The sequence below is a fragment of the Bos javanicus genome, chromosome 5 (genome assembly GCF_032452875.1).
Source record: "Bos javanicus breed banteng chromosome 5, ARS-OSU_banteng_1.0, whole genome shotgun sequence".
Taxonomy (NCBI): domain Eukaryota; kingdom Metazoa; phylum Chordata; class Mammalia; order Artiodactyla; family Bovidae; genus Bos; species Bos javanicus.
The window spans coordinates 119,235,112-119,247,486 of record NC_083872.1 but is presented as its reverse complement, the minus strand read 5'-3'; positions in this window follow the sequence as shown (position 1 = coordinate 119,247,486).

Below are 12,375 nucleotides of genomic sequence, written 5' to 3'. Positions count from 1 at the left end.
GAAGCAATAAAAATGTTCTGGAGCCAGAGCCGTGGGGCCATCGCGGGAGGATCTGGGCGGGAAATCAGCGACTCCCCTTATGCCACTCTTTGAAAACAAGATGGTAAAACACACAAAGCATCTAACGCTAATGTTGACACTGAGGCTGAGGGTTTAAGGTCTTAACTCTCTCCCGTCAGACCTGTGGGGTGGCCTGCGGGCAATCCCATCCGAGGGCACTATTCTCCAGGTGTGTCCTGAATGGGTCTCTGTCCAGCGCTGGGCGGGAGCCTGTCCCTAGCGTGTCAGGGGCTGACGCACACCATCTGGGGGACACACACCCCGAGAGCCCCTCCCCCAGATGCCAGGACCCCCGTACCACTGGACCCTCAGTGGGGAACTTCCCCGAGGACAAGAAGGCTCAGTGCAGCCCCAGGACTCCCTGGAAACCCGCTCCTGACGATGGGACTTCCCGGAGCACCCAGAACCCTCTGGGGAAGGCTCGAAGACAGAGAAGCTCGGTAGCCCCATTGCTGGGGACTGTCCCTGCCCCGTGAGCTGGCCTGGGACACTGCTCTTGGCCCTTTCCAGGCAGGGGGCAGACGGGACGCAGGACTGACTGGCTCTGTCAAGATGCACAGCTGAGTTGTGGTCCCCAAAGACACGTCCCCCCGAAACCTGTAGAGGTGACTTTGTTTGAAAAATGGGGTTTGCAGATGTAATCCAGTGAAGGCTCTGGGGTGAGGCCATGTCGGGTCAGGAGGAGCCCTGAACACCATGCGCGGTGTCCTTGTCGGGACCGGGGAGGGGCCTGGGCGGAGGGAGGTGGAGACAGGAGGGTGTGGCCACAAGCCAGGGGATGCCCCAGGGAGGCTGGAGGAGCCGGGGAGGACCGCCCCTGCGGGTGAAGCCAGCGGTCCTGTGCACACTTGGCCTCAGCCTGCGGGGGGAAGGGGCTTCAGCCCCCGGCTGTGGCGCCTGGTTACCGCGGCCCCAGGAAGTGCGGCGAGGAGCAGCGCCGAGCCGCCAGGCCGGCCCCTCCTCCAGCAGGTACGTCCCACCCCCAGGGCGACTCTCTGGGGCCCCTGCCTGCCCCGGGCCAGCCCCAGGGCGTCCCCGGGCCGGAGGAGGAGCCCCTCCGCGTGGGCTGAGCACCGTCTCCTCTCCTCCCTCTGAGAACCTCAGCTCCGCGGACGCGTGTAGACCACAGCAGTGTCCGCCGAAGCCGATGGGAGCAGACGGCCACGGCCGGCGTGCGTCCCACGCCCTGGGACGTCTCGCTTCCGGGACGGCTGAGGCTCTCCCGAATCTGGACCCAGCACAGCTGCCCGGGCCTTCGGAGGGACCAGACAGGACCTCTGTCCTGGGGGCTGGGCCTCATCACGGGGCGGGGAGTCAGGGACACGCTGACCGGGGCCCCCAGTGGCTTTCCCTAAGAGAAGGGAAGGGCCCTGCCCACCCTCTGCTCCTGACGGCTCTGGGACAGGCGGGCATTTTCACCCCCGCTCACGGGGTCCCGGGAGTGAGCATGCAGGGCTCACCCCTGGCCCCTTTCTCCACTGCCCACTAACACAGGGCGCTGGTCAAGGGCCTGCCCAGGGCCCAGCCGAGCTGGACACGGCCTGGACCTCTGCGGCCCCTGAGCTCCCGGAAGTGCACCTCTCGGCTTGTCCACTGAGGGGCCGACCACGGGGCTCGCCCCAGGACCAGCCGGCTCTCAGCCGGAGACCAGAGGTGTTGCAGAGAGGAAGCCAGTTCGGACTCCACGTGGGAACTGTTTCTTTGCTTTGTGTTGCTGTTGTTATTATAATCCCACAGAATGGCCTGCCTCACACAGCCCTGCCCTCTGCCTGACTGTGCACTGAAGCGCCTCGTTCAGAACCCAGACCACCTGTGGATGGCCGGAAGGAAGGAAGGAACACACCTCCTGACTGAGGTGGGCCATTCCTGGAGATGCTGGCGAGATTGATGCCCTTTTACTCTACTCCCCCCCCTCCCCCCTCCCTGATCTGTAAAAGAACCTGGCATCCAGACCCTGATGAGATGGCTATTTTGAGGTGCTAACTTGCCGTCTTCTCGGTCAGCTGGATCCCCGATTAAAGCAGTTTTCCCAGCTTCAGCACCTCATCTCAGATTCACTGTCCTGTCCTTCAGCAACTCGGGACCCAGGGCCTGGAGAGAAGGCAGAGCCGCTGGCCTCCTGCACGGAAACGGGCTCCTTCTGTCTCCTGCCCAGCCAGGTAGACAGCAGAGGCCGGTCAGCGCGGCCTGGAGACCACTGGAGGCCTGAGAACTGTCACTCCCTCCTTCCCAGGAGAGGCCTTGAGGCGCCAGCCATCCAGGAGGCCTTCTGTGCCCAAGCCTGGGGTCTGGTGTGCAGAGGCCCAGGGGGCAGCAGGCGTCCCGAGCCCCCCGGGGTTGGCCCTGGCCCTGAGGCAGGTGGGGCGGGGATGGGGGCCACTTGGCAGTGTGAACTTCAAATCCAGCTGGCGAAACTGGACTTACACGCCGGGATCTGAGCCTCTTAAGATGAGAAGACGACTCAGCGGGCCTCTGTCTCTCAGGATCTCTCACAAGTGCACACGTATACATGTGCACACACACAGGCTGCATGGATTCCAGGGTGGAAACAGAGCTGATTTGCTGAAACTGCCGCCCTGGGGGCTGCCCGCCCTCCCCCGTGTAGCCCCCCACCCCGCACCTGTGCCCTGTGGTCAGGCTCTGCCCTGGGAGCTGCTGCCCTCCCCTGTGTCTGCCGCACCTGTGCACCATGCTTAGGCTCTTCCAGCAGCAGGTCTCTTCTGGCGTCAGCCACTGGCCCGGACACCCTGGGGCGAGGAGAATGAGCTGCACTGAGTCAATGGCCCTGTCTTCCCGTCTTCACCAGCAAGCTCTAGATTCCATTGTGCCCACGAAGGATGTGCTGGGCTCACCCCCAGAGTGTTCCACAGGCCAGAGAGCTCCTTCCTATCTGATTTCTATTTTCTAACAAAGAGAAGTGACATTTCTGAGTTTTGCCAACAGGTGAAGTGCCTTAAGGGCCACGTCAGACACACGGCCGACCCACAGGGACCCTGAGCAGGATACGGACACTTCATTGCCCCGAGTGGTGCTTCCAGGCTGGGGAGACCCCGGCCTCAAGTGTCTCGGCATCCCGGGCTTAAATGCATCCATCCGCAGGCGCGTTGCCACGGAAACACACGCATCCTATGTGTACAAATACGCGCACACCCATACACACCAGCGTGCACACGCTCACACAGCAGGTCCACATGCACAGCACAGCCTTCTTGACTCTGAAGCCTTGAACTTTCCTGAGGGGACCACTCAGGACCAGCCCTGGTGGGGCAGACAGCTTTGCGTAGCTGGAGTGGACGGTTGCCATCTTTCAGGACCGGTAAAGCAGGCACTGGGCAGTCCTTGTATCTGACTAGTTAACTCACATCACAGCCCAAGGGGCCGTTTCCACGGCTGGAACACCGGGGCTATGGTCTGGCCGCGCCCAGGGAAGGGGCAGAGCTGGCCCCACCTGTGGCCTCGGGACCCCAGGGCCCCCGTCCCCCAGCACGCAGCCTCCACGTTGGAGAGAAGCCAGGGAGGCGGGATGGAGGGTGACCACATCTGCGCTCAGACGCCAGGAGGCAGCCTGGAGGCACCCGTCAGCGTTTGGGGTGAGCTTGGAGGAAGCGCCCCCATTTAAAGGTTTAAACATCACACCTGCGAAGTTTGTTTGTGCAACACAGAAGTATTTACACAAAGGTGCAAAGAGTTCGGGCTTCCCAGGTGGCATCAGCGGTAAAGAACCTGCCTGCCAACGCAGGAGACAGGAGAGACTCGATTTCGGTCCCTGGGTCGGGAACAGCCCCTGGAGGAGGGCATGGCAACTCACTCCACTGTTTGACCTGGAGAATCACATACACAGAGGAGACTGGCAGGCTGCAGTCCGTCGGGTGGCACAGAGTTGAACATGACTGAAGCGACTTAGCATGCATGCACGCAAAAAGCTTTCAGGTTGAAGACTTGGGGTCTCTCTTGGCTGGGTGGTCTGGCAGACAGCGAAGGTAGGGAAGGATAAAGCAGGGGCCAAGGTGACTGCCTGTCCCCCGCCCACCTGTCGGCCTGAGCATCCTGCTTCTGCTTGGCCCGGCAGGCCGGACACCCGATGGCACTGCCCCGGTCCCTCTGTGCACAACTCCCTGAGGTGCTGGAATCCTGGCGCTTTTATCAGAAGCACGTGGGCGAAGACAGGTTGGGCTCAGCACGTCCTGAACTCACACATGAGCAGGAGGGACCTAGAGCTTCCCTGGATCAGCCTGGCCGGAGTCACTTTGGTCTGAGCGGTGAGGCTTGCAGTCTGCCTGATGAATTGGCTCTTTACTGCAACTTTCTCTCCCTTCCAGGTCTGGCCAGGGTTGGGGCCCCACTCCCCACCTCCAGGAGTCTGCCAGGCGGGCTTCCCTCTGGTCCGGGGAGGGGCCGAGCCGTGAGCTGCCCCTCTGCTCAGAGGCCACCCCGCCTGGTCCTCCATCTGGCCCGACTTCTCCCCCGGGGCACCTCCTCTTGAGCTTTCCTCACCCTTGTCCAGCCAAACTCCCAGTAAGACTGGCTCTTTTCTTACCTGGGGGGTTACTGTCAGCATCTGCGCAGAGGTGGCTGTCTTGCCAAGGGCTGGTCCTGGAGGCCAGACCCAGGCCAGACGTCGTGCAGACAGAGCGTGCCAGATGAGGGATGGGGAGATAATGCCTGAGGCTGACGGACAGGCGGCGACCGGGCCACGGGGCTACGGAACTCCTGTGCCTTTGCCACCGGGACTCCAGCGTCTAGGAGCCCAAGTGTCTCATAGCTCAGTTGGTAAAGAATCCGCCTGCAATGCAGGAGACCCCAGTTTGGTTCCTGGGTCCAGAAGATCCACTGGAGAAGGGATGGGCTACCCACTCCAGTATTCTTGGGCTTCCCTGGTGGCTCAGCTGGTAGAGAATCTGCCTGCAATGCAAGAGACCTGAGTTCAATCCCTGGGTTGGGAAGATCCCTAGAGAAGGAAACGGCTACACACTCCAGTATTCTGGCCTGGAGAATTCCAGGGACTGCACAGTCCGTGGGGTCGCAGAGTCGGACACAACTGAGCGACTTTCACTTTCACTCACTCATGCCGTGTTAATGCCCCATCCCCACACGCAGCCAGGGGAGAGGCGAGAGCTGGCTCTAGACAAGTGTTTGTTGGGTGAAACGTGAAAGGTTTTCCATTAAGTTACAGTTAATGTAAGTATTTTCATGTTCTAAGTAATTCTAAATAAAACCTACCATTAATTTTTCACTTCCCCTCTCCTAAAGGCATATAAGAACCCCATCTGGGAATAGCAGGAAGAAGAAGAGAGTGACAGGGGAAGATGTGTTGAAATATCTTTCTTGGCCATATTTAGGGTGAGCCATTACCCGAAATACTAGAAAAAAGGCAAGTGTTTATTAAAGGCAGGTAAACCTCCAAAGTTTGCGCAAGCTCCGTCTCCTTCAGATAAGAACCCAATTATGTAAATGCATGTCCCTGCTCCTGCAGAAATAAGGCTCAAAATAATAGAACATCAAATACCAACATAAAATATCGTCTGTTATTTTTAACTTTCAGTGTGGAGGTTGAATACATTTTATGCTGGGAAGGAAACGACCAAATTTTTGACTGTGTTCTTTGCAGAGTTTCTCCTTTGAAAACATGACTTTAAAAGGCTCGGGACGGGGATGTGAACTCGACAATGACTAGGAAGCAAATTAGATCCTGTTAATGACTCGGCGAGAAGAGACAGAGGGAAAACACAATGAGGAGGCATGATCCCACCTGTAGAAGGGGGTCTGGAGGCACAGAGAGGCCGGATAACTTAGCCACAGTGGAGCGGCTGGTGGGTGGCAAGCAGGGGCTTCAAAGGGAGCCCTACCCGATGAGAACGTCCTTGCTTTACACACCACCTCTCTGATGAGAGCAAGAAGCAGCCTGCCTGCGTCCATGCTATCTCGTTTTTGCGACTACTCACTGACAACTAGACTAAATGAAGTCATTGAACATGACTTTTGCAAAAGAAGGTGTGAAACAATCCTACAGAAGTAACCTTGAAAAATAGCAAGGCGATACTATTTTAGGGTAGAAAATCTTAATTACTGATAAGGTCAGTTTTTTCCTTAGGGTCACATAAAGTTCTGCTTCTGTTTGAAGTTTTTGTTTCTAGAAGTAGGCAAGTTGGTTACAAAGTTTATCAGGAAAAAAAAAAAGCTGCCAAGAAAACCCTAATATAAAGGCACCGTGGGTGGAGGGCTAGTCTGTCAGATATTAAACAGACGCCGTGAGCCCTCTGTAATTACAAGAGTAAAGGGTCAGCGCAGGAACAGGCAGGCCAGTGCGGGAGGAAAGAAAACCCAGAAATAGACACAACTGCTGTGAAGGCTTAGCAGGCGGCAAGGACCCCAGCCCCAACGCCGGAGGAAAGACGGCCTCTGTGAGCAGCACTGAGCAACTGGGCGGGCGCTGCGTGCCTCGTCGCTCAGTCGTGTGACTCTTTTGTGACCCTATGGACTGTAGCCTCCCAGGCTCCTGTCTACGGCGTTCTCCAGGCAACAATATTGGAGTAGCTGGCCGTCTCCTGTTCCAGGGGATCATCCCGACTCAGGGATCCAGCCCGTGTCTCCCGTGTCTCCTGCACTGGCTGAGTCATCGGGGAGGAACCGCTGAGTAACTGGGTAGCCACTGGAAAGCTGGGTCCATTTCTCACAGTGTTTGTGAGGATAAATCCCAACTCTTGAAAAACAAGCAAAACAGACAAACCAACAAGATAGAAGAAATGCGATGAGTTTGGCTGCACGGCGGGGGGTGCCTTGAGCGTATAAAAAGCAAAACCACCTTTGCACGGCAAAAAGGCCACAAGCAAAGCGCAGTCGTGTGGGACAAACCGGGAGGAGGCACGCGCCTGATCTCAGATGCAAAATACGGGCCTGATGCAAAGACAGGCTTTTAAAGCACTGAAACAAGGAGACCAGCTCCCGTGAGGACAGGGAACCGGGGCCACGAACACAGAGCTTGAATGCAAACTGCCGTTCGTCACGGGGAAAGAGGTTCAGCCACTCTCACAAGAACAAAAATAAGGATGAAAATTGCACGACAGGGACAGGGTTCCGGGCAGGACAGGGTAAGTACCCAGCACCCTGCCGTCCCGGGCTTACATCCAAAGCAGGAGGCGTCTCAAGTTTAGGGAACTGATTTACATGAATTAACTGATTACAGAGAAAACAAAATCCGTTACCCTCTGGATAAACACAAAGTGTATTCCATAGATTGGATGCCCATCTAATTTTTAAATGGTTTGACGGATTAATAATGTAAAGTATCTTCTTTAACTTGTTTATATTAATATGAATCGATCATAAACCTACAGAAAATACCTTTGTTAAGACTGAAAATCAGTGGTGTTTCCACCTCTAACGTAGAGACCTTCCTGTCACTGCTTCCTTATGCTGCTTTTACATAGAGAGCGGTCATCCCCACACAGCACACCTCTTTAGGCTCTGTCGCCCCAGAATCTAAGCACCAGGCCACTCACTCTTCTCAGCGTCTCCAGGGCCTCGAATGTAGACTGACATAAAATAGTGCTCCTTAAATGTAGGAGCGTGTAGGGAGTGACCAAGAAACAAGACTGGGGCAACCACAGCTACTTACACACACGCTGTAGGCATTAAAAAGAAAGACGTTTTTAAAGGTGTAATTATTTGCAGATGGAGTGAAAGTAAATGGGAAACCCAATAGACTGAAGTGACAACTATCAGAATTATTCCAAGACTTAGAGAAGGTGACCCAGTATCAGACCAAAATACCTCAGCCAGGAGCTTTACTATATGCCTCCAATAATTAAAGAAAACACATTCATACTAAAAATGGAAAACCCAGATCATCCAGAAAAAAAGTATATTTATATGAAAAGTAATGCAGAGATTTAAGAAAGTTATAAACATTATTGAAAACACATAAAAGAGAGCCCATTTAACAGGAGAGATAAACTGCCTTTGTTGGGGAAACTTATTATTGTCAGAATACAATTTCTTCCCAAATGACTGTATAAAGTTAATGTAATTCCAGTCAAAGTCCCAAAGTCATGCCTTTTGAAATTTCATCTTAAAATATATGTGAAGCTGAGAGTTGGCGAGTCTTACCATGATAAGACTTCCCTGATGGTTCAGTTGGAAAAGAAGCCACCTGCAATGCAAGAGACGAGAGTTCAATCCCTGAGTCGGGAAGATCCCCTGGAGCAGGCAATGGTAACCCATCCCAGTATTCTTGCCTGGAGACTCCCGTGGACACAGGAGCTGGAAGAGCTGCAGTCCACGGGATTGCAGAGTCGGACACGACTTAGAGACTTTCCCTTCACTTTTACCATGAGAATATAGGTAAAGGACAGTGCAGTAAAGTTTCCAATCAGATATCAAGCAGAACTGGGCAGCAGTGACTTCAAAAGACAGTGCGTTAGCACAGGGTAAAAATAGGAACATAACAGAAGAAAGAATAATAAGATCCAGAGAAAGACCGAAACATATGTAAGAATTTGGCGTGTGATAAAGGTTGCACTGACGAATGGCGCTGAAATCACAGTTTTAATAAATTATATTGAGACCATTACATCAGGGGAAGAGATAACTACTCCAAGCAATAAATGACACAAAATCACATACAGAACTCGGATGTTGCGATCCAAGACAGATTTGTCAACATGAAAATTAAAATATCTGATAGAGATGGCATCTGAAGCGATGTGAAGAGAAATAATAGAGAAAATGTTTGCAATATATGCAAAACTGAAGATTAATATTCCCAATATATCAGGAGATACACAGAAGAGAACTGGGGAGAAAGCGCATAAGCAATTCATGGGAGAAAGAGACTCTGTGAAACAGGAGAAGTGGGCTGGGGATGGGAATTCAGGAGCGGGGAGCGCAAGGCCCTGGAGCCACACTTAATGGTGGGAAAATTCACAGGTTCAGCCTTCCCAATGGCAACCTGACCACTCCTTCCAGTTGAAACATGCCTCCTCCTTGCTCCAGGACAGGCTCGCCCCTGGGAGCCCAGGCTCAGGCCAGAATGTCGCTGTGGCAGCACGTTTACGAGGAAAACCAGAGACGCACATCCGCGCCCGTCAGCAAGGAAGCTGCTGTTTGTGGAGCCTGTGCGCTCATCACGACCCGAGGGGCAGAGCTCCGTGCACACGGAAGGATCCTAAGATGCAGCGTGAGAGTGTGCAACGGGAGCGCCAGCGTGAGGAGAGCAGGGGCAAGTCACAGATGTTCCCGGGGACGGGCCAGTCCACCCACGCGCGTCCCTGCCTTCGCCTGCACATTTCCGGTTCCCTGCCCGCTGACCTCAGGGCATGCGGGTGTCACTCTTTACCATTAGTCTCATCGGAGGTTTTCCTTGTGGCTTGAAAGACACAAAGTGGGTGGAGATGAATTCAGGACATCGTTGGACCTGGAGCAGTGGTAGGAATATTTTTAAGCAGAAGAAGGAGAGGAAGGAGAAAACAGGAAAGGGGGGAGGAGGGGCAGAAGGAAGAAGGGGGAGGAACCGCACGTGGGGTGAAATAGAGATAGGACACCCCGCTTCCCCAGGTGGAGATGCAGAGGAGGGCTGACCTTCACCACGCCAGCCTTCCTCTGCGGCTCTGCTGTGACGCCCGCCCCCAAGCCGGCCTCTGAGCCCCTGAAGGCAGATTGCCTGGTCAGGACAGGCTCTGCTGGCCTTCCTGGGGTGCCCTGCCCCGTGCTCCCCGTTCCCACCCCTTGCCCAGGAGTTAGTAGTGTTCAGAGCTGCCTCCTGGATGCCCGTGAGTACCTGCCAAGGAGGGTGGTGTGTTTACATGTGGCCACCGTCAACTGAACCAAAAAAAAAAAAAAAAAAAAACCTAACCTAAAAGCTGAGAACCGTTTTATCCAGGGCATCAATGGCCCAGGAGATGGCCTCTTGGGTAGCTCTCAGGGACTCTTTCAAAGAGATAAAGGGGGAGCCAGGATACCCAGGAGCTTCTGTGGGGGAAAAAAAGTGATCAGACATCAAAAGATGACCGCTAATCCCCAAACCCAGACATCTTAAGTTAATGAATTTAGGGCTTTTCTGTGTGCGGGAAGGTGCAGGAGTCCAGGCTCGTGGGACTCACTCCTTTGATCTGCATCCTGACCACTCAGGACCGGTTGGTGGTCCTGCTCTTCTCCATCCTGAGCCCCTCGGGGAGCCCCCCAGGGGAGAGCGGCTGCAGTGGCTGAGGGCTGGATGGCCACAGCATCCTTCATTTACCGAAATGCAGGTGATCTCCCAGTGCTTAGCCGGGCAGATCCAGAGCCAGGCCCACTGAATGGAGTAACCTGCTGAGTGCACGAGTGTGAGAGTGTGTGCACGATTGTCTGCAAGTGTGCACGAGTGTCAGAGTGTGCATGAGTAAGTGTGCACGAGTGTCTGAGAGTGCACGAATGTCTGAGTGTGCACGAGTGTCTGAGAGTGCACGAGTGTCTGAGAGTGTGCATGAGTATCTGAGAGTGTGCACGAGTGTCTGAGTGTGCACGAGTGTCTGAGAGTGCACAAGTGTCAGAGTGTGCACGAGTGAGAGTGCACGAGTGTCTGAGTGTGCACGAGTGTCTGGGTGTGCACGAGTGTCTGAGTGTGCACAAGTGTCTGCAAGTGTGCACGAGTGTCTGAGAGTGCACGAGTGTCTGAGTGTGCACGAGTGTCTGAGAGTGTGCACGAGTGTCTGAGTGTGCATGAGTGAGTGTGCACGAGTGTCTGAGAGTGTGCATGAGTGTCTGAGTGTGCACGAGTGTCTGAGAGTGCACGAGTATCTGAGAGTGCGCATGAGTGTCTGAGTGTGCACGACTGTCTGAGAGTGTGCACGAGTGTCTGAGAGTGTGCACAAGTGTCAGAGTGTGCACGAGTGTCTGAGAGTGCACGAGTGTCTGAGAGTGTGCATGAGTGTCTGAGTGTGCACGAGTGTCTGAGAGTGCACGAGTGTCTGAGAGTGTGCATGAGTGTCTGAGAGTGTGCACGAGTGTCTGAGTGTGCATGAGTGTCTGAGAGTGCACAAGTGTCAGAGTGTGCACGAGTGTCTGAAAGTGCACGAGTGTCTGAGTGTGCACGAGTGTCTGAGTGTGCACGAGTGAGAGTGCACAAGTGTCTGAGTGTGCACAAGTGTCTGCGTGTGTGCACAGCTGCCCGTGTGTTCACCAGCATCCGTGGCACTGCTGGCCGTCTTGCGTGTCCCTGGTGTGTGTCCAGGCTGGTCCTCAGGTGCCCTCTGTTCCAGCGTGAGAAGTGGAGGGTCAAGGTCACAGCCCTGCTTTGGTTGCGGGTGGCTCATTGCAGGCAGTAACTCCCTCAGAGGGGTCCCCCACACTTGCACCGGGAACGAGGGGCCCAGCAGGTGAGCCTTACACGCTCGGTGAGTGTCCAGAGAGCTGCTGGCTGGGCCCACAGCGGTGAGGCTGTTGGAGAACCGGGGGCCCCTCCAGCTCTGGGGGCCCGCCTTCCCCCGCCCAGCACCCCAGCTCCCTGGCCCCAGACCATGGCCAAGGAGGGCTTGGTTCTGGTATTGGCCATGGGTATTGACAAAGGCCTTCAAAGTCACAGGTTGACTTGCCCAATCAATAATGGTGCAGGGAAATAATTAAAACTGTCAGATTTAGAAAGTATTAGAAGTGCTTAGAGCTTTCTGCCAACTATGGAAAACAGGGATTAATGGGTGTTATCTGGACCGCTTCTAAGTTACAGAGCAAGTTCTTAAAGTCTTTCTCTGACACTCATTTGCTGCGAAGGGTCAACACCAAGGGTTTCAGAGCAGATTGCTGGAGTCCATTAATCCTCAGCACGACCAAGTCCCCACTTGGAGCCAGGGACGCCTTCCAGCAGAGCCTGCAAAGTGGAAAGTCCCTTAGCGCTGAGCACATCGTCCTGGGGCTCAGCTGCAAAGGGTGACCCCACCTGGGGAGACCTCAGGGTCTCTGCAGCCCCACACAGAGGCCCTGAGGGACTTACCTCTGACTGCAGGTTGGGGCGTCTCCCAGCTGGGGTGGGGGCAGGGCTGACTGGGACTGGGTGTGTTGGGGAGACCCTGGCCCGCTGCTGGGCACAGGGGAGGGGCGGTGTCCAGGTTGGAGTGAGGGCTCCCTCCCCAGGACAGCTCCCTGCCCGCCTGCCCGCCCTGCCAGGACCTGACCCCACTCAGCCTGACCCTCTGCCTGTGACACCCCTCTCCGTCCATGCCTTTCTCTTTGCCTCAGCATTTCCGCCGGAAGAAGGTCCCTGAGACCCAGAGGGGCAGAGGCGACCGAGAGACCGTGACCCCACTATTGGGAGACTCACTGCCCGGGGAGACGGGCTCTCTGAAG